At 37.6% G+C, this 24,855-nt stretch overlaps 2 protein-coding genes across 9 annotated transcripts in view; one reads left to right on the forward strand and one right to left on the reverse strand.

Moving 5' to 3' along the window:
- Positions 1-24,855, reverse strand: part of LINGO2 (leucine rich repeat and Ig domain containing 2) — a 1,372,285-nt gene that overhangs the window by 313,493 nt on the left and 1,033,937 nt on the right. The gene's annotated exons all lie outside the window — the stretch shown is intronic.
- Positions 1-24,855, forward strand: part of LOC119545235 (H(+)/Cl(-) exchange transporter 7-like) — a 159,197-nt gene that overhangs the window by 119,429 nt on the left and 14,913 nt on the right. The gene's annotated exons all lie outside the window — the stretch shown is intronic.

Raw genomic sequence — 24,855 nt, forward strand, 5'->3', positions numbered from 1 at the left:
GGAGTGGGTTTTTTTGGATTTATTCTATTTGGAGTTCGCTGAGCATTTATGATTTGTGTATTTATGTTGTTTAGAAGATTTGGGAAGTTTTCCCCAACAATTTCTTTGAATACTCTTCCTAGACCTTTACCCTTTTCTTCCCCTTCTGGGACACCAATGAGTCTTATATTCGGACGTTTCATATTATCTATCATATCCCTGAGGTCCATTTCGAGTTTTTCAATTTTTTTCCCCATTCTTTCTTTTATGTTTTCATTTTCCATTCTGTCATCTTCCAGGTCACTGATTCGTTGTTCAACTTCCTCTAGTCTTGTACTATGAGTGTCCAGAATCTTTTTAATTTGGTCAACAGTTTCTTTAATTTCCATAAGATCATCCATTTTTTTATTTAGTCTTGCAATGTCTTCTTTATGCTCTTCTAGGGTCTTCTTGATTTCCTTCATATCCCGTACTAGGGTCTCATTGTTCATCTTTAGTTCTTTGAGTAGCTGCTCTAGGTGTGTCTCTTCTGGCCTTTTGATTTGGGTGCTTGGGCTTGGGTTATCCATATCGTCTGGTTTTTTCATATGCTTTATAATTTTCTGTTGTTTTTGGCCTTGTGGCATTTGCTGACCTTGATAGGGTTCTTTTAGGGTTTGTAGACCAGTTGAAGTCCTTATCTCTAATTTATCAGATCTACAGCTTCGTGGAGTACACTTTCTCTAAGTAACCAGCAGGTGGCGTCCACGAGCCACCTGTTCTCCACAAGCCAGATCTCCCCTGCTTCGCCTTTTTGGTGAGTGGGGGAGTGAGTCTTGTGGGGCCCAATTGGTGTCCCAAGCTTGCGTGTGTAGTTGGTGTTGCCTGCCCTGTATGTGGGGCGTGTTTCTGGGCAGTCGGGGAGGGGGGGTGGCCCTAACAATCAAATCTCCCTGATGATCCTAGAGTTTTAAAGCTACTGCAATAGTCTAATCCTTCAGTTCAGTCCTGCCACAGTTTGTCTCTGCCACTGACCCACAAGTCTTTGGTATTGGCGTATGGCTCCTGAGACTTGCAAGTGGGCCCCTCTTCCAGGCTGTGCACCCCGGGTCCTCTGTTGAGGGATGACTGTGCTATGTCGCAGGTGAGTGCCGTCCCCCCAGGGCAGTTCTGGGCTGCTGGGCTGTGTTGGGAGGCTCCCAGTCTGCTCAAATGATGGCTGAATGGGGCTCTGTTAATTCACACTGCTCCCCCTTCCCAGCTCTGGGACATTCAGCTGAGGTTGCAGGGAAGGCTAATGTCCACGCCCAGTTTTGTGGTGTGTGCCTGTTATTTGAAGCACTTCCGTCACACTGGGTTGTCTGGGGCAGCTCTGGGCTATGGGGCTGGCGATGGGCAGGAGTGTTTCCTGTCCACCAGGATGGTGGCTGTGAGCGGACACCCCCCTTTTCTTGGGAAGTTGTGTTGTTTAGTGAATTTTCTCAGCCACTGGATTATTGCCTTTTGTCTCAGAGCTCTCTTAGTTCTGCTCTTGACTTGATGTGCCCAAATTTCAATTCTTTGAAGCTTTCTGTATTGAGCTTCTTAGAGTAATTGTTTTAGAAAAAGCAAAAAGGATTTAAAAAAAAAAAAAAAAAAAAAAAAAAAAAAAAAAAAAAACGGCCCTCCTCAGAGATCTAATGGGTTATTGAAATGCTAATAGACAAAGCAACCAGGGCCATTAAGGAAAAGTGCCCAGGGCAGAGAGATCAGCCTTGCTTCGGGATTTGCATATGCGCCTCAAGGCCTGATCTCCGCCCTTCCCCTTTCTGTGTTCACCAGAAGTCCAAAAATCCTCTGCTTTTATTTTGGAGTTTTTCGTGTTGTTTTTTTTCTATGCCTGTCTCCTCTCTGCTGGGCTGGCTGCTCTCAGAGTCTCTGGTGTCTGGCCTCAGTCTATCTATGGTTGGAGTTTGAATCAGTAGAATGAGTTTCCGGTAAGAGCAGCCACTGCAATTCTCCCTTCTCCTTCCTGGAGCTGACAGCCCCTCCTCCCCCGGGACTGAGCCTGGCAGGGAGGGGCGCGGGTCCCCTGGCCGCAAAAACTTACAGATTTCGCTGATCTCAGCAGTTCCACGTTTTCATGAGTGTTGTATGAAGTATGCCCAAAGACAGATTGCTCTGTGGTGTCCAGTCCACGCAGTTCCTGGCTTTTTACCTACTTTCCTGGAGGAGTAACTAAAACATACAGCTCACCAGTCTGCCATCTTGCCCCGCCTCCGCCATGTTCTTTTAATCCATTCTTGTGGGCACAGAGTTATTATGGGTGGGATCCTTTGATTAGGTTGTTTCCATGGAGATGTGACCCACCCAACTGTGGGTGAGACCTTTTGATTATTTCCATGAAGGTGTGACCCTGCCCACTCAATGTGAGTCTTGATTAGTTTACCAGAGTCCTTAAGAGAGCTCAGGGGCTGACACAGTCCCAGATGCTTGGAGATGCAGACAAAGATGTTTGGAGGTGCTAAGCTAAGAGATGAAGCCCAGAGTTAGCCCCAGAGGAGCTAAGTGAGAACCCATAGACACTCAAAGAGAAAGCCACTGGAATGAGAAGCTGAAAGCAATGCAACCCAGGAGCAAAGGACCAGCAGATATCAGCCACATGCCTTCCCAGCTGACAGAGGTGTTCTAGACACCAGCAGCCTTTCTTCAATGAAGGCATCGTCTTGTTGATGCCTTAGTTTGGACACTTATATGGCCTTAGAACTAAATTTGCAACCTAATAAATCCCCTTTATAAAATCCAATCCATTTCTGGTATTTTGAATAATGGCAACTTTAGCAAACCAGAACAGTGCCTATTTCTGTTTCAGGGTTAAGATACTCTAGAATCCTGTGGTAGTTTTTATTTTGTTTTTGTTGAAATATTTCAATTCATTAGAATATCAACCATTGTCTCACATTTACTTTTCAAATCTTTCCCATTCCCCATCTAATCAATCCTACACACAGATGCCAAATTAGTCTTCCTTCATCTCACCCCTTTGTTTACAAAATAAAATAAAAGAAAAGAAAATAAAATTTCCAATCTCAAACTTTCTAATCCAGAATAAATTCAAACTCTTTTATCTGGGGTTTAAGATTCTCTCGAATTTGCCCCAACTATCCTCCTAATAACCTTCCTCCTGCCCTTTTACACCAACTCTCTAGTCCTGACAGAATCGTTCATGTGTTATCCTCCAAACACACTTTGTGCTTTTCCACCTCTGAACTTTGCCAATGTCAATCCCTAGCCTGAAATGTCACTTTATCCACCACGTGACAAAATTCTTTTATGCGCAACTCCAATGTTTCTTCTTCTTTGAAACCCTTCATGATCACCCCAGTCAGGGACTCTCTTCCTACTCTAAATTCCTAGAGTAGTTGCCATGAGTCTATATGGCCTGCTTTCTAACCAGGGGTTCTTGCAGGTCATGGTTTCCTTCCAAGGTATGGACTCTAACACAGTGGCTAAGAGCCAGACCACACAAGTTCAGTTCTTGGCACCTCCACTTCATAGCTCATGACCTAAGAAAGTTCCTTATTAATCTCTCTTAAACTCAATGTTCTCATCTGTAAAATGGGGATTAAAAATGTCTCCACTTTATATAAAAGGATTGAGTTAATATTATAAAAAGCATTTGGAATAATGCCTAGAAACACAATATCAGCCATATAAGTGCTTGCTACTGTTAGTTTCTTTGGGCACATATTGCCCCCTACAACATACATATACACACAGTGCTTTGCATATAGACACTCCAAAAAATATGGGTGAAACAGATATCAAATGGATCTAGACAGCTTTTTAAGATATGCCCTTGATTTTCTACAGCAATTTCTCTAATGCATTGACAGATTTGGGTAAATTGATTATTAAGAGGGCGATGTCTAGTTAATCATTTATTTGGCTAAAGATAAATACATTTTTAAACCAGACAATGGAAAGACCTGTGAAGTTATCTGAGGTAAGGAATGGAAAACCTTATAAGGCGGATACTCAAAATTAAGCAGGAGAACCTGGTGACATATGACCCTAGAACAGATTCTGCACGACATTGCTAACAATGTAAAACACTACCCTACAAGTTTGCAGGTTATTGCATTTATTGAGCTGGCTAGTCTAATAAGAAACTCAATCCAGGGTTCCTACATTTTACTCCTGACCTTGTCACAAAATCCATTCCAGAATATGAAGAGTCTTCATATTTTCCTAAAACAACAGTGATATTTTTTCCAGTATGTTTTTCTGATTTGTAAACTTACTTATATTTAATGGTTACATAGAGATAAAATTAAATCTCATTATTATATTTTTAATCACTTGCCTTTACTGAAAGAATTATAAGTACATGAGTTCAGGACTATATAAGCATGGAAGACGTATTTTTCCAACTGTCAAAACAGAACTACAATATGCTCTTTAGACATTATGCCATAATATTTGGAAAAAAACGACTGGTACTGATGACTACTTTCTTCAATTGTTATACATTGTCTGCACTGGGGAATAAATTTTGAATCCATAGTTTGGCGTACATGGTGTTTTGATTTGCTAAAGCTGCCAGAATGCAATATACCAGAAATGGACTGGCTTTTACAATGGGGGTTTATTAGTTCACAGATTTACAGTTTTAAGGTCATGGAAATGTCTAAATTAAGTTATCAAGAGGTAGATACCTTGTCTGAGGAAAGGCTGATGGCATCTTAAGTTCCTCCGTCACAAAGGAGGCACATGGCTGGCTCTGTTGATCCTTCTCTTCCTGGTTTAGCTTCTGGTTTCAGTGGCTGTCTCCAGACTGTCTCTGCACTTCTGTCTTAGCTTCTGCCAGGGGCAAACCCTGGATTATATATTGTAGCATCTCTGAGCACTCTACAAAATGTCTCTGCCTTTATCCTCTCATAAAGGACTCCAGCAAGGAAACTAAGACCCTCCTTGAATGGGTGGGTAACATCTCCATGGAAACAACCTAATCAGAATGTCCCACCCACAATAGGTCTGCCCCCACAAGATTGGATTGAAAGAACATAGGCTTTTCTCAGGTACATAACAGATTCAAACCAGCACACATGGCCTGAGTGATTTTCTTCACTTGCCTTTCTGTTCTCGTTACTCACTGCCCTCATCCACAACCAAATGCAGCAATCATTCTGAAATACTTGCACTTCCTAGAATGCACCCTACTCTTCCTGGCCTCTTTACTTCTGCACTTGCCACAGCCCCTTTCTCCCTCCTGTCATGGCAAACTCTAAACATCCGTCTAGTCCCAGTTAAGATGTCATGTCACCTTTTCCTTATTTCTAGATTTTTCTTGGTGGATATAAGCATATCCATCTCTTGTGTTTCTATAGTGCCATGATCATACATCTATTTTCCTACTTCTATGATTGTTTATTTATAAGTCTGCTCTTCCATGTAACTGTGAGGTCCCAGAAGGCTGAGATGAGGATGAATTCATCTCTCAGCTCATTGCTTACACTATATTTAATAAATAGTATTTGAATGAGTGCAAGGATGAACTTCTATCACTCTTTCTCAATGAAGTACTAAGCTTTCTGTCCATATAAATCCCTTACACATTCAAAATACTTTAGCTCTATATATACAAAACTGGTTTAAAATGTCATGTCTGACACAGCTTTCCATTTTTAATTTTGAGGACACATTCTTCTTTCATTTTAAATTCTCCCTCAAATTATTTATGGGTTTTCTGGACAAAGAAGCGCTCTCAAGCTTAAAATTATGACTTTAACTTTGACAGCAAAGTAAGTTTTCTGAACTTCAGGACTGGCTTATTAATCAGTTATTCCTCTCACCAAATCTCCATATGCTAATCGAAAAGAATTCCCACATCAACCACAATCCACTGGGCTGGAATATTTTTCTTTCCCTAATTTAATCTGTGTAGCCATTCATCCATTCATCCATCCATTCCCCTATGCATCTCCATGTCCACAACAACTGCTAATTAAGGCAATGAGCTTAGGGCTGGGGACTCAAAGATTAAAAACTTGCCTTCAGAGTCCACAGTCCACAGAGGACAGACAGGACAATAACAACGACTGCAACAAAAGATAATACAATGAGGTAAGTGTTTCCAGAGAAAATCACAAAGTGCTGTGGGATTACATTAAGGAAGGAAACAGTTTCTCTGATGTGTGTCAGGAAAATATCAAAATACTTCAATTGCCATACCTCAATGGATCTGAAGACACCCTGGTGTCACCCCAGACCATCCTTTCCACTGATGTCAGCAAAAGGCAGGAACAGCGTCCTAACCCCTCCACAGTATCTCTCGGTTGTTCTCAGTTATTGCCGAAGAGCACTTTATTTGAAAACCAAAGAGCCCTTTCCCCTTCATCCAATCTGTGGGGTGATGAAAACATGGGAGCTGAGCCTATCAGGGCTTGTATCAAGCATCTGCAAAAGTTGTAGTCCATGAGTCATGGTTCTTTTCATGTGTTTCCAGATCTGTGGGAGGAGAGGGCCTGGCAGCACTAGCAATCTAGCACCTATGAGGATCACTTGGGGAAAGAAAGACGCTAGAGCCACCAGGAGAGCTACAGAATCCTCCCACTTCCCTAAGTGAGCATATTCCCAATGCTACCACCAGGCCATGCCTCAAAATAGTGTGAGAGCCAAAACCCACATTTTCAAAAAAAGGGACAAATAAATTAAGCTCCTGCCACCCACCTCCCTTATGTCAGCATAGAAAATCAAATGAAATAAACAAGCAAATTAGCAGTTGGTATGTGAGCTTTGGATCACGAATATGTTTTGAAGGCTCTGCCAACCAGTTCTTCCTGAATCGGATTTGTTCTTGCTGGGAAAATAATAATTAGTAATCATACTACTAATATTAATGCCTAACACTTAGGAATGCTTACTGTGCACCAAACGTCATGCTTACAATTTTACATGTATATCCCATTTAATCATTACAGACCTCATGATGTACTGCTAAAATCTAGACTTTACAAATGAGGAATCTGAAGCTCAGGAAAGCTCAATAATTTGCCAAAGCTCACACTGTAGTAGGTAGCTGTTAACCCTTTTGTTCTTAAACAATATATTTTCCTAAAACTAATGGAAAAACTGAAGGTAAGATCACTAGAAGCATGATGATTCTTCCCTGTCATCAGTCATTGAACAATCCATAAAATTTTGTAATTCAAGAACATAATCCTCCTGGAGTGATTTCCCCACATTCTTTATTTGCAGGAAATAATAAAAAAAACACTTAGGACTTCTAAGTTAATTGATCACAGAAAAGACTTTTTTTTTTTTTTTTGGTTATTCCTTGTTTGTTTAAGCAGTTTTAGTCAAATTACTGCCTTTATATACATATATTTACAAATGCTATTTCACTAAGAAAGTAGTTTAACATTGTTTAGTATAATTTAGAAATACATTTCCATATTTACAGAGAGACAAATACTTCCAGTGTCTGTGCTGTGTAAGTTATGCCCAATGTGGGGTGGAGGTGGAACATAGCTGTGTAAGTAGATAAAAAGTGAGAAACCAGGGCATTTTTCATTAAAGAATGATTAATCTTCCTCACAGACAACACAGAATTTGTAAATAGCACATGATAGAATGACCTCAAAATATTAAATTACAGACATTTGGACGGAAGGTCATTTCAAAAGCTCATACAATTTTAAAATTTGGATTGGAAATCTACCAAGAGAGCCAGACCTCAGAGGAGATTACAGTGGTTTTGGGTAGACTAATGAATAGACCATGAAAATATCTTCACGTGGTGAAGAAGAAAGAAAGTAAAACATGGCCTGTTCACGTTCTTGTGCCTTAAGAAGTTGATGGAATTGCAGAAAAGAGAGGGGTCTCCAATGAAACCCCAGCCTTGCTTCCCAGCATGTGCTCTTTGGCCAGCATCATTGGCATGGCCCAAGCCTTTGTTCAAAAGTAGAGCCTTTGTTGAAAAGTAGATGGTATCTTAGGCCTCCTGAATTTGAATCTGCATTTAAACTCGATGCCCAAATGATTTGAAAGCACATTGACATTTGAGAACCATCACTTCAAAGCACCCCATCACAGCCCGCTTTAAACAACTGCCAAGCCCAGCAACTGCTGATGGTAGCTCAAAACAATCACAGTCAAGTATGAATTTTCTTTCCTGCACCCTTACCTCTCTTTTCCACTTTACCCACTCAGCATTTCACAGCTACAGCCTCAGTACAAGCTGCCCTCCTTGCTCATCTGGCTACATTAGTAAACTCCTAATTGCTCTCTTTGCTTCCCCTACTGACCCCAGATTGTCCATACTCCACAGAGCAACCTGAAGACTCTTGCCATTGTGGAAAACAGACTGTTTATCTCCCATGCTGAAAATGCTTCAGGGGCTTCTTTTTGCACTTGGAGTAAAATCCAAGTATCAAAGCCCAGCCAATGAACTCTCCAGGTTTAACTTTATCTCACATATTTCTTTTTCTTGTTCTTCCTTTCTTTGAACATGACAAATTTATTCCTGCCTCAGAGCGTTTATTGTGGCTAACTCTCCTGTATCTTCACATGGCTGCCTCCTTCTCCACAGCAGGGTTTCAACTCAAATGTTACCTCTTTAGAGAAGCCTTCACTAACTGCTGTCTTCCACACTTCCCTGAATTTACTTCCTGCATTCAACTTAAAAATCCCTGAAGATATTTTATTTATTTATATACATTCTGTAAAAGAACTAAAATAGCCTTTAACCTTTGCCTCCATTCCTTTTTTATTCACTTTCCTCCTTTTTTTTTTTCCTACTTCCTCTGCCCTTGAACTCTGGCTAACCAACAAACTGTAAGGCTTAAAAACCAGCTTTTAAAATAACTCTTCTGACATTATTCAGATGGTTTTGTACCAATGATCCTCAGCAAGAGGTAAAACAACAAGAAGAATCTTCAACCTCTCCAGAGGCAAGAATTACAGAAGCTAAACACAAAAACTACTCCCTGAGCCAGATCACAAGGACAAGTACCCCTCTCTTCTCTTCATTCAATAAAACACCAACCCTGCTCTGACTGCAAAGGTTTCCTGATCTTCAGATACTCCTTGATGCAAGTAAGCTGACTAAAGCCTTTAGCCTCTTTTGAGTTACTTAAGTTATTTTCTTTTGTCGTCATTTGTGATCTGCCCACTCCCATTGGAATGTAAGCACCTTATAGTCCTTGTCATTAGGATCAATCTTGCTGGTTCACTACATTCACAAGGACCTAGAATAATGCCTCTCATACGGCAGATGCTCAATAAATATTCATTGACTGTTTTTTTTTTTTTTAAGGAAACCAGTTTGTTCCTAACACCCAATATAATTGTTGTTATCCATCCTGTGAGCTGACCACATGTCTTCTTGCTCCTTGAACCTGTCCACTGGGAAAAGCACATTTATTTCATATCCAGCAGCTATCTTGCTCTGGAATGCAGCCTGCCCAAATGAGGCTCTTCATTATTCTACTTACACAGTTTTATAACTTTATCAACCACCTAGTTCTGCCAATGGAAAAAGCACAGTGGTCCTCTCGTATGGACAAATGCATCAGGGCTAAAATTTAACCAACACTGAGAAAGGAAGCCACAGAAACTCTCAGGAACCTTTCGTTCAGGGGAAATGTTTCCTTAGTATTTCGGTAATCAAGTCCCTAGGAGTGAGCTTTATTCCAAAAGGCAAACAAACAAACAAAAAAAAGCAGAAAACATAGCCCAGGACCCAGGATAGCTCTGTGCCAAGTTAATGAAGAACAGCACATGGAAACTCTAAGCTGCCAGAGGAAGGAGGGAGGACTGTAGCTTGAATTCTGCCACGCATACTGTGCTTTGCTTCCTACTATTTCATCTAATTAACTCCTTCACTATCAGAGGAGGTTATAAGCGCTGTTATTATGACTTTGGGCAACCAAGGGTCCTATTAGGACCAGGGAAGGGAAGGAATGCAAACACCAAAACTAGGTCTTAGTCCCCTAGCAGTAGCTGCACCTAAGTGAGTGCTTCCTGGCATCCCTACCTGGAGAGGAAACTTGGTCCTTTTCTGACTGTCAATGTTTCAACTCCTAAGGCAGACACCAGAGCTAACTAATACCCTTAGAAAATGTGCCAGACACAGTTTTTGTCTCCCTATTTAGAAAAGAAAGGACAAAAGAGGAACTCCCTTTTCCTCCAGATATAAAACCCCATCTCATGGCAAACAGACTGAGTAGGGGCCAAACTTGAGCTTTGGAGAAAAGTTAAGAGGCCATTAAATAAATCCTGGAGTGGAGAACATAGGGGGCAATTGGATACATATGAGGGCTAAGATGGAATTAAAATCAATATTTTCTGCAGATAATGGTATATATGAACATATTTTTAAAATCCTTGTTACTGTATTACCTCAGTGACAAAAGCATAAAAAGTTAGTTTCAACCATAATTATCAAGAAAAAGTTTCCTGGAGACCGATTTATTTTTAACTGCTCTCCTCCATTGAACCTTATACAAGCATCCCTTGTATTATTCCAAGGTCCATATCTGACAGTTTAAAAGAGTAGCCAATGTCCATTTATGAGGATAATATTTTTCTTCTTGGAATTTAAAAATGCATGACTAATATTTGGGTTCAAGTGGCATCAAGATGTATTTGATAGCACATTCCAAATTTTTTCACTGAATTCATAAATAACTTGGAAATTTCCCCACTTTAGGAGAAAACCATATTGTGCATAATGCTATCTGAACTGTGTAAATTGAAGATCTTTTCCATTTACTTCTTAAAATTAGATTTATCTACCAATTATTTCAAACCTCCAAGACAAATTCACACCCATTTTAGTAGCATGAGATTTCTTTGTAGGCTATTCTTGCTAAGTCGAACTGATGTGGCGAGATGAAATGTGGTTAAATAAGTTTTACATAAAGCAGTTAGAAGCAGCAACAGAGTAGCTCGCTCCCTCTTAGATGCCTCTCTTTAACAAAACTCAGCATTTTAGGGTACTTTTGTCTTCCCACCAACTTCAGGAACAAGGTTTCCCAGCTAGAACTGAAGGGTTTCCTCAGGGTCGATCGTTAGCACAGCAGCTTATACCTTTGGCAACCTTCATGTGTATTTGGAGCAGCTTTAACACAGTCCCTGAAACCAGTTAAGTTGGGTACTCACGGGTATCTAGAATAGATAGAAGGTTCCTCCTCATTCAGTAGTGGAGAAAAACCTTAAATGATCTCCTGTCAAGAGTGGGTATCTTCATCTCTAGCCCCCAAATCACATTTATTTCCATTCCAGAGTGTTGGCCTTGCCTACTCTGAAGTTCATTTCAAGTCAATCCTGCTCAAACTACCCTCATGGGGCCTTTAATTCCAGTCTCATCTGTCTAAAGCTCAAACTCTTCTTTGCTCCCTTCATCATGTTTTACAAACTATTTCCTTTCTTTCTTTTTTATCTTCAACTCTTCAACTCCCTCTCTTGGTCATTCAGGGCACAACCACATGCCTTCTGTTAAAGTAAGAGACACATTATTTCCTACATATCAAAATGAATCACTCAAGTATATGCAACATTTGGGAACTCATTACAAGGCACTGAAAATAAAAAAAAAAAAATGAAAGAGAATTCAAGGACAACGTTTTCCAAGACATATCAGGAGAGGTACCTTAAAGGAACTGATTAACTTTAAAGGAAGTAGAGATCCACCATAGATGTTTTCTCTTATCTTTCTGTAAAATGGAATGACCCTTATTTTATACAGGGAAGTAGAACAGGTCAAGGAAAATTCAGGTTGCTCTGACCTTCTTGAGCTCAGGGAGTTGAATAGAACAAAGTAAGAGTGGACTGTGAAACCACAAAAATATGATCTCAAATCCTTTAATATCTCTGGGCCTCAACTTTGATTTATACAAAATCAACATAATATAACTTACAAAGTTTTGAAGATTAAAGCTAACATGTGGCCAGTGTTTTCTTCATGGCTATGGGTCAAGGGGATTTTACTCTCTAAGAAGGTCTGCAATATGGATTTTTAAAGAGACAAAGTTAGAGGCTTTTAAAATTTTGACCTTGATATCCATTTTTAACCTAGCCTCTCACTATCCTTGATTATATATACTGAGCTAAGTTGGTCATGTGCTACATTAATGGTCTCCCATATAGACAATGGTGTTAGTGCTTCCCCTTACAGATCTGGAGTCAGTTATACCTGCTTCATGAAGCTTTTGCTGATTGTTCCATGTATCAGTTACCTCACCCTCTTCTGAATATCAGTTGCTTACAAAATCTGTCACTCGCTAATAATACCCCATGTTGAGTCTTCCTCCAGGTATTCTGAGATACCCCCAAAAGGAGTCAACATGGACTCAAAAGTATGTCTGGCCTCTACTACGCTGTTCTCCTGCTTCTGTCTTCTGCTGCTGGAAACAGTCTTTGCTGGGTAACACTGATATTTCAGTTAGGTACTGTTACATCCACTAAGTATCAATGAATATGCAGGACATCCGTGATTCTTCCAGACACTACATACCTGGGTGCCAATGATTACTTGCACAGTCAAGTTCCCATAGCTGGATAATATTCTTGAGGGAATATTGCAGACAATGTCTCTGTCCCTTTTTATTATCTTCTACTAAAGATGTATTAAAATTCTGTGCCTCAGTATCTTATAAGATAGTAAGATATCATCAATATGACTCTCTTACAGATGCTAAGACAGTTATTTCAGTTTTATGTCACAGTTCTTTCTTTCCCCATAAAATTCTGATATGAGTTCATTGTTAAAGGAGGTGCTAGGTTGGGGATAAATTCTGATGCCTAAGTCTTGGTTACCAGATCTTGTTGGTCTACTGATTCTCTTCCATTAGATTGAATTCTCCCAAGAGGCCCCTCTGTCCTTCAAACCAACCAATTCTCTAGGATTCCCTCAGATAATTTTCCCCAGAGAAGTATCTCCTGAATTAACCTAGCTTAGGCAGAATTTTGGAACACACTTTATTCCTGTCATTTATTGTGTTTATTTTACTCAACTTTACCCCCTCATTTTATAAGTTAGCCTTTTATGTGGTTTTATTTTGTCCTTCCTTCTAGATTGTAAGTCCTTTCAAGACAATTAAGGGGGTATAACAAACCCTGAGAAGCAAAGCTCAATATTATGATATAGTAATACTTAATAAATATTTTCTTAGTGATCTTTTAAGAGAATGTTAAATGGAGTGATAAACTGAATTTCAGAGTTATTTGAAGATGTAGATGAAAGGCAAAGGATGGGCATTCAAAGATGTTGTAAAAATAGAGTACAGAAAACTTTCATTCATCAATTCAGCAAACTTTTGCTGGAGAAATACTAAATGTTCAATACTTGATTAGGCACTGGAATACGGTGCAAATAAGATATGCTATTGCCCGTAAGGAGCTCACAGTCTAGCAAAGGAGTTAATATGTTCAAAAGTGCAATTCATTGCCTTAAGGATTATAACAAATATAAACTAAGGAGAACACAAATACACAAAGAAACCCAAGAATGTTAGATGGTTATGTAATTTAGGTTCTTGAAAATAAACACTTGGAACAACTAAGGAAGTTATTAGATTACCCAGAAATCGTGTGTTATTGCCTCTGTATTAGCTACTGTCAAGATCTGTCTCATTGGGTAAACATCCCTTTGTTTTTTTTTCAGTGCAAAGAATGTAGAGTGGAGCTAAAACACCTGGATGTTGTTTATATATAAGGGCATGAATGATTGACTATGCCTTTGGGGACAGGTCCTTACAAATCTAATAGTAAACGTGCATGGTACTTTCACCCATTTCAGTAATATTATATTTCATTATTTTAAAAATGAAAGAGACAGGTCATTCTCCGTGCACACGGCAAGCTGGGTAAATGCAATTGTGTCAGGCCAGTGACTTCTCCATCAAAGAACTGCAAAACATACAAGTTTCCCTAAAAGCCACAGGACCATTGCCTGATTCTTCTCTGGTATAGTCAGACCCCGAATGGACTCAGATCAGAATATCAAAACTCAGTGATTATATTCTTATGTGACAATCCTAGTACTTATTTCCTTTTTTCACTAACATCAACAGAAATAATATAACATTAATTATAGTTAGTTGCAATAATTCTTTTAAAGAATTTCATTGAAATATCAAAATATCTGATCAGAGCTGTAAACTCTGAAAAATACTTGCTTTTATTTCTTTTAAAACATGAGGAGAATTACTGAAACAGAAGGTAAGTTGATTGAGAATTTACATGCAGAATAGGGTAAAATTTAGAAACACCTATAGAGCTCTACAAATGTCACTTTATACTAGCAGAAAGATAACTTTATTTTTAAAAAATAAATAGGGGGTTAATTTGGGAATATTCACAAGGTGGTTTACTTCCAATGTTTTAAATGTAATATTTAAATTTGATTTCTAAAGTAAATAAGAGGATGCATCTCTTTTTCTTTTAACCATTAAAATCTTTGACTGAATATTAAGAAATTCTTTCCACTACAATAATAATCATATGTATACCCATTGTTTCTTCAATTAATTCACTCACTTATTTATAGATACATATTAAGGGACTATTAGGTATCAGGCATTATTCACCAGATACTGTTCTAAGAGTGAAGAATACTACAGTGGAAAAGACCCAGTACCTGACCTTAAGATGCTTAGTCTAGTGGGAAGTAAATAGATGTGTAGACAGAAAATATACCCTCTTACTAGTTTAATCACACTATCTTAAGCAAATCCAGAAGATATTTAAATTCACTTCCCCTAGAACTTATTATGTTATTCTGACTTGTGACAGACTTGTTTCTAGACTCAAATGGCAAATACTTTCCTGGTATATTCAAACCACAGTTGCTGGCCTTTTGCATGTGGAAAATGCTTGCTTGAACCTGCTTCCAAACAATAAACAAAATGCCAAGTGGTAAATGCAAGCTGAATGTGCTATTGATCTTTATAACCCAAAGATCTGTGGGACCTTCAGTGTCCAGTCATGGAGTTACCTTTAAATCATGCCCCTGATTAAATCACAAAGCATTCCAGATGCAGAGGCCAGGCAGACTCACCTGGGTGGAATATGATTAGACTTGGCAAGTAGGAAGGTACTTAATGCAATTACCTTCTGATTAATTAGAGACCACAGTTTGAAACAATCACGTTATTTCCAAGATACAAATCTTTCAGTAGTAAATGCATCATATTGACTAGAATGAGTTATGGGACATATCTCACAAGGGAGAGACAACTATAACTCATGGGTGAATGAAGTGCAGAATTTAGGACAAATGAGATCAAACAGTCATTTATCATGCCTTTCAAGGTAGTTTTTTTTTTTTTTAGCAGATCTCCAAATCATGTATTCCAGAAGGTTCTGGCTTGATAAAGAATTCTACACTACATTTTCTCTAGTGAATCACGTATTCATTCTGCTGCAAGCTTGCACCAGGAAACAAATGTTCTTTTTCAAATAACATTTATTATAGGTTTGCTTAGATACTAGACTATAATAACTGTGCTTCCTCATTTTATATTAGATCACATTTAACAATCAAATTTACGTAAAATATGTTCTGGAGATGTTCATGGAATAGGTTCAGAGGCTTTCTGCTAAGTATGGATTTGATAATTACTGGAAGTCAGGATTCTGAGCTAGGAAATTCCTTGATGCCTCTTCTGGCATTGTTAATAACCATTAAAAAAAAAAAAAAACAACTGTTTGGAGTTCTTCTTACATTTAATTCTTGCATGTCCATACTGATCTATTTTATTTTCATTATTTCTAATCTAACTTCCAGAAACTGACAGATTATACTCATTTGAACCTTAATTATCACACACAGATTGATTTTTTTGGTCCTATTTTACTTTTGTACTTGTGTTGCAGAAGTAGGAAAAGTGTGTAGAATTTAGGTATGCTTTTCTTAAGTTAAGGAATGATGGGAACAAACATATTCATAGGTGTTAGTTCTTATTTTTGAGGGGTTAATTCTTAATTTTCTGTATGACTTTTTAGATTAGAGATCTAGACAGAGGGAGCCATACATGCAATGTGGATTATGGTTTATTCAAAGTGGGAGGAAATTTACTGATCTTTACAGCCTTGTCAAATTCCAGTAACAAAACCAAAAAAAAAAAAAAGAAAAAAAAAAGATATTTAAACTCTTAAAACTTATCTATCAAAATTAGCTGTCAATCTACTTTGATTGTTCTTATAAATACTAATCATTCATGAAATCACATTTTGGAGTCACATTTGAATACCATCTGCAATATTTCCAGTGCTAGAGATAAAATTTTTGTTTTTAACCCTGATAATTTATATCATTTTTCCAGCCCACATTTTCCACAGTAAGACTTTCAAGAATTTATTGTTCCTTCCCCCATCCCATAATGGTATCTCAGTTAAGCAAAAGCAAGCAAGAGGAAAGTAGAGTTTGATTTTCCATCATCAAAACTGATAAAGATTTATATTATTTACTCCTGATATAATTGAGAAGAAAAGCATATGTTCATTTATATATGCTTGCTCTGCAAGATACGAGGTTCTGGGGTAACAAAGATGAATGCAAGTGCCTTAGAGGACTCACACTCTAGCACACAAACGAGATGTGGTGGAGATATGTTCAAGGGGCTGAGAAGGACAAATTAGAGTCAGTCAGATAGACATGGTGCGGAGGGGTAAACAGCTTGTGTAATAGTAAAGAGGCAAAAGGTAAGCTATATGGATAGGAGGCTGAGTCTGGAAAGATAAGAATGGGTTTGATCATGACGAACTTCATACGATACAATAAGACATACGGGCTTTTTCCTCAAGGGTATGGGGAATAACAATGAGATTTGCTTTTGGCCACAGGTTTTGAAATGTGTAAATGCAAAACAGAAAACAGAACAAACAGGCTTATTTTTAAAATACTGTAGCACAATATTGTTAAAATGAAATAAACCATGCACAAAAATCCAGATGAGAAAGTAACCGGATCCAAGTTGTGGGTGTGGCATCAGAGCTGGAGGGAAGCAAATGAATTGAAAAAGATACTTAAGAAACAGAAGGGATGTGGTGATGGTTAGATGTGGCAGGGAATGAGACAAATTTCCCAGCTGGAAGAACTGGTGGAAGGTGGCAGAGCAAGTTTGTGAGGGTGTATGACATTTCATTTTTGCCCAGGTTAATTTTGAGACGCTTACGAGACATCCTTACAAATAAAAATATTGGAAGCCCGAAAATTTTCATTTCCAAGTAAATGATGCAGAATCATCATTTATTGTGTGCTACTCTACTGGATAACCTAGGTTCACTTGGAGTCTTCACACGTCAGTGTCTTAGCTACAGCAATAGTAGCAAGGATGGGTTTCTTTGAGGACTTTTTCAGTTCCATCTTTCAATTTATCTGAAGACATAATTTCCCATTGCTAGAATTGCAATGTAGACTGCCTTCATGAATTACTGTGGTATCTGTGGTATAACAACTAAGAGTCAATGTCTTTTGATTATCTTTAAGGTTAAGCAGGCTGAAATAGACTGGATATACAGTATGGTTCTTTTCAGAAGAGCCCCACGGTTCATGTCATGCATGCACATTCATTACCAACAATTAGGTGCAACCTTAGACCCCATAGCTTCCTGTCCAATTCCTGCTGCTTGTTCCCTCAAATTTAGGTCCTTAGGACTTCCTGTCTGGATGTTTATTAAATAATAATTTAATAAAGAATATAAGATATATTATATCACAAATATAAAAATATAAATATGTAATAAAATTAATAAATAACTTACAAACGCTAAATTCACTTGATTTAGGTTTTTGTAAGTGCATTTTTCCATATTTTTGCCTCCATATTTTGCTCACCACTAAATATATTCAGAATTCAGATTCAACATTTTTACCTTTACATTTAAAGGCCTTCCACAATCCTGCTTTTTAAACATCTTTTTCTGCACTTGCTTTTGCAAACTCTTCCATACAATCAAATGAATCCATTTAGCTGCTCCTAAATGTCATGTGTTTTCTTCCTGCACTTCTGCTCTTACCATTCTCTTTTGCCAAAATGTCCCAGCATCTTCTGAAATATTATCCTTTCTTCAAGGCCCAACTCTGGATCCACCTCTTTTATGAAGCTTCCACGAGGCCCCCAGCCCACCATGACTTCCTCTTCCTCTGAAACTCTACAGTTCTTATTTTCTACCTGAGCTCCAGCCTTTGCTTATTCTTGACAATGTTACAATAATGATCATTAATGATAACAATAATGTTATCTGCTCTTCTTGTCATTAACATCATAATGTCCTTTAGGGTAAAGTTCATATCATTTAAGATTAGAGATTGTCTTGACTCTATCTGTAGGTGAAAGGCAGGTAGAAATAGAAATTGTTTCATGTGATGTAGGCAAGTTACCTTTCTAAGACTTAGTATTTTTATCTTGAATATGTGTATATCTAGATCTACACTGCAGGGTTGTTCCTATAAAAGATCTGCGTTGGGCATGATATTCAATTTGGGGTGGTTGTCATTGTTATTTTATGCTACAGTCATTTTGGGATAGAGACATGACATAGTCAGGTATTGGTTATTCTTCCTTTCACAATTCTGCACAAGAGACTTTGTATAGATTGTCTCCAGCAGTACCTTAATTTCATGCTAAACCTTATCCTCAGTATGAATAAATCCTTTCTAATGAAATGTTCCTTTTACTCACTGAGGGATTTCCTACCATTCAGTCCAAAACCTCTTACACACATTTTATCAAACCGTTAGCCCTCGCCTGACTCTGCATGACTTTCCGTTCAACTCCACAGTCCATCACTTCAGTGCTCCTTTCCCCAGTGCATCTCTGAATCCCTTTCTGTTCCACCATTTGCTTCCTCTGCTCCTCCCTGAGGGCAGCAGTGAGCTACCTGGGGAAGACGAGCCACTTTCCAGTCTTGGCTTATTGCAGATCCCACTGTTAAAGCCTAGGGCCTTCCAATGCCTGGAATCCTTTAATTCAGTACTGGTTAACTCACTGTCCACCTTGCTCTGCAATTTCCTAGCTTATATTCTCTTCAGTCACATCTCAGCTGATAACCTAAACTCTGCCTTAGCTGAAAATACCAGAGTCACCCAGAGCTAACAGTCCTCTAGCACTGGGCAAAAAGACTTGGAATTGAATTTGATTTATTCCCATTATATTCCTAATATAGTTTTAGATGGCATGTTGTGACATTAATCATGATAGTTAATTTTTAAAGTATTATTTGACCATGTTAAATGTCCTTTTAATATTAATGTTTCATTTCAAAATTAATGAGTCTTTCTTACAAAATACATGTGTTAAAAAAAGGTTAAAAGCATAATTGTAGATATTGCCTGTTGAATGAAAGGGGTTCCCAAGGACAGTCTCTATGAATGCATATTAATGTAGTATTTCTAAATTAGAGAATTATGTCAATAGAGCAGCATGATGTGTTTGACAGTAAGGTATCAATTGTTTCATTTAGAGGCTTTCAGTGTGTTTTATTGATTCAGAAGACCATAATTTGGTATGGAAAAAAAAAACAACACTGTGGTGATCTTTGGATGAAAATAAAATGTTTTTTTTTTTTTTTTTTTTTGCTATCAAGGCACCTGGCAATATGATTTTATTTAGCTTATTATTTGAGCACTAACAGATTGTTAAACGGCAGTATCTCAAAGTCACAACACTAGCCATGACTCTTAGACCTGTCGTCATCCTAAGAAGGAAGTTGTTGACATAACCAAGGTCTCCTCAAGGAGCCTGAAGAAGAGAGTGCTTATATAGGTAAATATAATAACCACCACCACACCAACTAACACTTCTCAAGGACAAGGGTAAAATATTCTGACATTTGGCTTAAAGGAAAAAAGAAAATGTCTAGATAAACTTGCTACAAAGGTATTATTATTTAATATTTTAAAGATATTAATAATAATGATGATAAGGGTGATGGTAATAATAATTAGAACAATAACTTATTTACAATGTATCAGATACTCTGCTGAGTGTTTCATACGTATTATTCTTTAATCCTCACAACTGCATGGGAGTCCACTACCAATATAATCTGCATGTTACAGATTGGGAATCAAAGCTCTGAGAGGATAAGTTACTTGCCTGAGATCCATATAATCCAAAAGTAATAGAGCTGGTAGTCAAACCCAGGCCTTATTTGAAACCAGTATTTATAAACGTTATAGCATATTCTTAACCAAAATTTGGCATAGTCTCCTCCTGGATACTGGAAAGGGTAGGTTGCTGCTATAGCATTCCAGTGACTTCTTCTCAGAGAACCTGTTCACACCCAACATTGTAGGAAGATCAAGAGGACGGTAAACCTTACTTCTTTCTCTCAAAAATATGATACCTATAGAGAATAAAAATTCATTGTTTGTGAAGTCTTGTGGAAGAGAGCCCCACTTTATTTTAAAAGGCAAGGAGACATTTAGTATATGCTTTTCTTTCTCTTTTTTTCTTGTTCTTTATTTGGATTAAATCCTCCACACCACTATTCTTTGGTTACCATTATATGTCACTATGTGATTAAAAATATCTGTTACTAAATAATGGCAATATTGATAGCCATGAGAAGATAAGATACACTTGCTCTAACACTTAGCTCTATCTACTAAGAAGAGAGATACTTCCTACAGTTAAAAATATAGAAGCCACTGGTCTGGGCATCCTGGGATTGAGAATGCCATCTTGACCAAAAGGGGGGAAACAAATGAAACAAAATAAAGATTCAGTGGCTGAGAGATCTCAAATAGAATCAAGAGGTCAAGCTGGAAGTCATTCTTACACATTACATAGATATTCCTTTTTAGTTTCAAGTGTATTAGAATCATTAGAAGGAAATATCTGAAGCCGTTAAATGGTAATCCAGAAGATGGTGATTGTATAACTAACAGCTTTTACCATGTGACCGTGTGATAGTGAAAACCTGGTGGCTGTCACTCCCTTTAACCAGTGTATAGACAGATGAGTAATAAAATAATGACAAAAATATATAAATAATAGTGGGGGGGTAAGGGGTATAAGATGGTTTGGGTGTTATTGTTTATTTCTTTTTTTTTAATATATATTTTTTCTTTATTTTGGAGTAATGAAAATGTATAAAAATTGATTGTGGCAATGAATGCATAACAATACGATGAAACTATGAGCCATTGATTGTATACTTTGGATGGATTATATCATGTGTGAGTATATCTCAATAAACTTGCATTTAAAAAAAGAATGCAGTAGATAATGAGAAGTTCCAATTTTGCTCTTCAGTACAGTTTTTGATACTCATTGACTCATTCACTCGTAAGACACATTTATGAGTATGCATTATGTTCTGGAATTAAGGTCTTAAGGAAGAAAGACAGAGTCTGGCCTCAAGAATATTACATTCTAGTGAATTATGTCTACATTTTTGTAAGTCTGCATACTTAGAAAATAGTTCTTGGATTTTATGCAGACTGTAAGAGAACTTCTCTGAAAATAGATGACTCAATCATACAAAATGAACTGACTGGTGCATCCTGCAGAGCCTTACAATAATGGCAATTTTCATTAAAATAATTGGAGTCGACCTGATGCTGTGAGTTGGGAGTGTCCTCTATCAGAGGTGTTAATGTGCCTGGCTCATTTGAAGGTTGTGTTAAAGAAGGCAGAACTGAAGTCACTGCCTTTCCTTTTGTGTCTTCTTCAGGCTCTCTTCCCCAGTTTTTTTTCCACAGCCTTAAAGTTTCCCTATTACTTTGACTAAATGTGCATTGTGATAGAAAGGACATAATGCTTTCAGCAGAATTACTTAATTAGGTTTAAGTAAGCAGAATGTACCAAGTAGGGTGGGTTTGCTTTCTAACCATAAAAATGTGCCTGCGATGCATGCTGTATTCCCCAGGAGTGAAACAAGTGATTGATGTGATGATAAAATGATGAAGGGAAAGATAAAGCCTGAGAGATAAAAGTCTCAAAGGGAAATAAAGTAGGGTAGCAGCTGCCCCCATCTTAATTGCAGCATAAATTTCAGGACCAGGATCTGAAGTTTAATTTCAAACACATACTGAGAGAGAGTTTAATGTGTGTATGTGTGTGTGTGTGTGATTAAAACCAGGTATCAAATTCTTTTTATCCTGGGTATGAAGAGTTTTTAGACCATTTCTAAACTGGAAGAAGTTGCAAATGCAGAAAAGTCCATTGAGAAACATTCATTTAGTCAACATTTATCATACAGTAACAGAATCAACAAAGGGCAGGTAGTGTTCTAGCTACTAGAGAGGCAGCAGGCTGAAAAAGACAGTATGTGTGCATTCATGGAACTGATATTTTAGAACGCGCTTAGTTTATCTCTTCTCTCTGCACATATTCCCTGCTGTCACCCCACCCTCTGCCAGAATCATTTTCTTCAGGTATAGATTAGATTATTTCACTTTCAGATTTATAACCACCATAGCTGTGCATGTGGAACACTCCAATACAGCCACTTGCTAAGTCCAGCCTCCTCTTGCATTCGTATGACACCCAAGTATCAAGCTTTCCATTCTCCAAACATAACAATTATTTTTCTACCACAGTGTCTTTGTCAGGCTGTGCCTTCAGCCTAGAATGCCTTCACACCCTATTTCCCATCAATTAAAATCCTCCCCTCCCTTTGAGCTGTGCAGCTGAAGTGCCTCTTAAGTGTCAAAAACCTTCTAATACTCTATTAATTTTAACAGAACTTCATCTTAGTTTTTGCCGAGTTTTACTTGAAACATATCATTAAAGTTTTTAGTTCATTTTGTCTGCAGTGAGCTGTTGACCTGTCTGTTTCTTTATGAGTGTGAACTACTTGAGGACAGGACAGGGGAAGATGCTAATTTATCTCTGGGCAGATACTATTTTATGTGTGGTAAACCTTGAAACATGTTTGGAGGATAAATACATATGTGTCCAGAAATAATGTAAGATTCACATGAGATTTTGCATGATAAAATCAACTGCCTCACTAAATTCTCAAGATTTTATTTTCAGAAGACCTCAGAATATGTAGTTTCACAGGTGTGAATGCCAGTCGCTCTCTGTAGAGAGTAAGGGACTCATTGCACACAGAGGTGCTACTTAAATGTTTTTCACAAGCCACCTTGGAGATCACATATCCCATTACAGGGGCATGCTATTATCAGAAGTACTTTGGAAAATCTCACCTTTTTTATCCTGTCTTTATAGCTTAATAGTGCTTCCATGTGTGAACATACATTAATATAGTCCTGAGCTAGGCAAACCTTTACTTAAAACATGCTCTAAGAAAGACAAATTGCTTCTAAGCTAAGGAACAGTGCAAATTTTTTATAGCTCTGCTATAAACTTCTGAGAAACAGAATTGGGACACCTTGAAGTCTTTTAACTTTACAAAGAAGCTAACAAATGCATCACCATTAAAAAAAAACATTCATACAAATGGGAACAAAAACGAATTTAAAACTAATATAAACCATCAAACTGTAACATATAAATTTTCTGTTGATTCTAAAAGAGTTGACCTTTAACTGTGAAAATATACGAATTCAATATCGAATCTTTTACGTTTCAGAGGGCCATCTAAATCAGATATCCCAATATAGAACAGCAGGGGACACATTTCTCTTACGTCCTAATCAACAGGGTTCATTTCAAAAGACTCCGTGAAGAGATAAGGAGTTATGCTTCTTTATAACACTTGGGCCACAATTACTTGTTGCATATTTTCTCCGTATCAGTGACTCATATAGTATAAGAGATAAAGTATCCTAAAGCATAAAAATACATGTCTCAATTGTATAAAAATGGAGCTTATGAGGGTGACGATGGGATTGGGAAAGCCCTAAGGACCACACTCCCCTGTGTCTAGTTCATGGATGGATGAGTAGAAAAATAGGGGAAGGAAACAAACAAACAAACAAACAGACAAAGGTACCCAGTGTTCTTTTTTACTTTAATTGCTCTTTTTCATTTTAATTATTATTCTTGTTATTTTTGTGTGTGTGCTAATGAAGGTGTCAGGGATTGATTTAGGTGATGAATGTCCAACTATGTAATGGTACTGTGAACAATCGAATGTACGATTTGTTTTGTATGACTGCGTGGTATGTGAATATATCTCAATAAAATGAAGATTAAAAAAAAAGTCTCTACAAATAAAGGGGAACTCTTCTTTTGTGACAAGAGAAATAATTACTAATTGTATTATTACACGATTATTTACCTTCAAAACAGACTTAATGTGATCTCCCATTTTTCTTTCTTCTTTCAAGTCTGAGTTTTAAAATGCAACCCAATTTTGTTGAAAATATTGAAATGAACCTATTTACAATGAACTTAAGACATCAGAAGCTTAATTACATGCAGGGCTATCATGAAGCATTCTCGCCATAATTAAGTTCTAGATATGAATGCCATGAAGCATTGAACTGGGTTGAGCTTACCTCCACAAATGCATCCTGCGTTCTGATGTACCTTTTTTATGTGCAGACTGACAGAACTCTTCTAAATGTGGGTAACCCACTTTGCTACTAAACAGGAAAACATTATCCACCAACTCAATTCATCATATAAGGGTTTTGCCATGAGTTTGGTGATAAACAATACTTCCAACAAATTTAAAATTTGTGATTATTGGGCTTTGTATTCTTCATGATATTACCTTATAGACAAGTAAGTCATTAGAGGATTGGGAAAGGAAGTTTATTAAACTTAAGAGAATCAATTGTTTTCAAACACTTTGGAAGTCCTCGTCTACATCTGGGAATAATCTATTGACTGAATTCTAATTATTTTTCAGAGTGAGAAATCTACAGTTGTAAAAAATTTAGAGAACTCAAGCATTGGCAAATATAATAAACTTCCTCCATCTTTTTCTAAATTGATGAATTTCACTTATATTTTCTCTGTTTTTACACTCAAACTTAAAATTTTG

Source organism: Choloepus didactylus, chromosome 10, assembly GCF_015220235.1.
Source record: "Choloepus didactylus isolate mChoDid1 chromosome 10, mChoDid1.pri, whole genome shotgun sequence".
Classification (NCBI taxonomy): domain Eukaryota; kingdom Metazoa; phylum Chordata; class Mammalia; order Pilosa; family Megalonychidae; genus Choloepus; species Choloepus didactylus.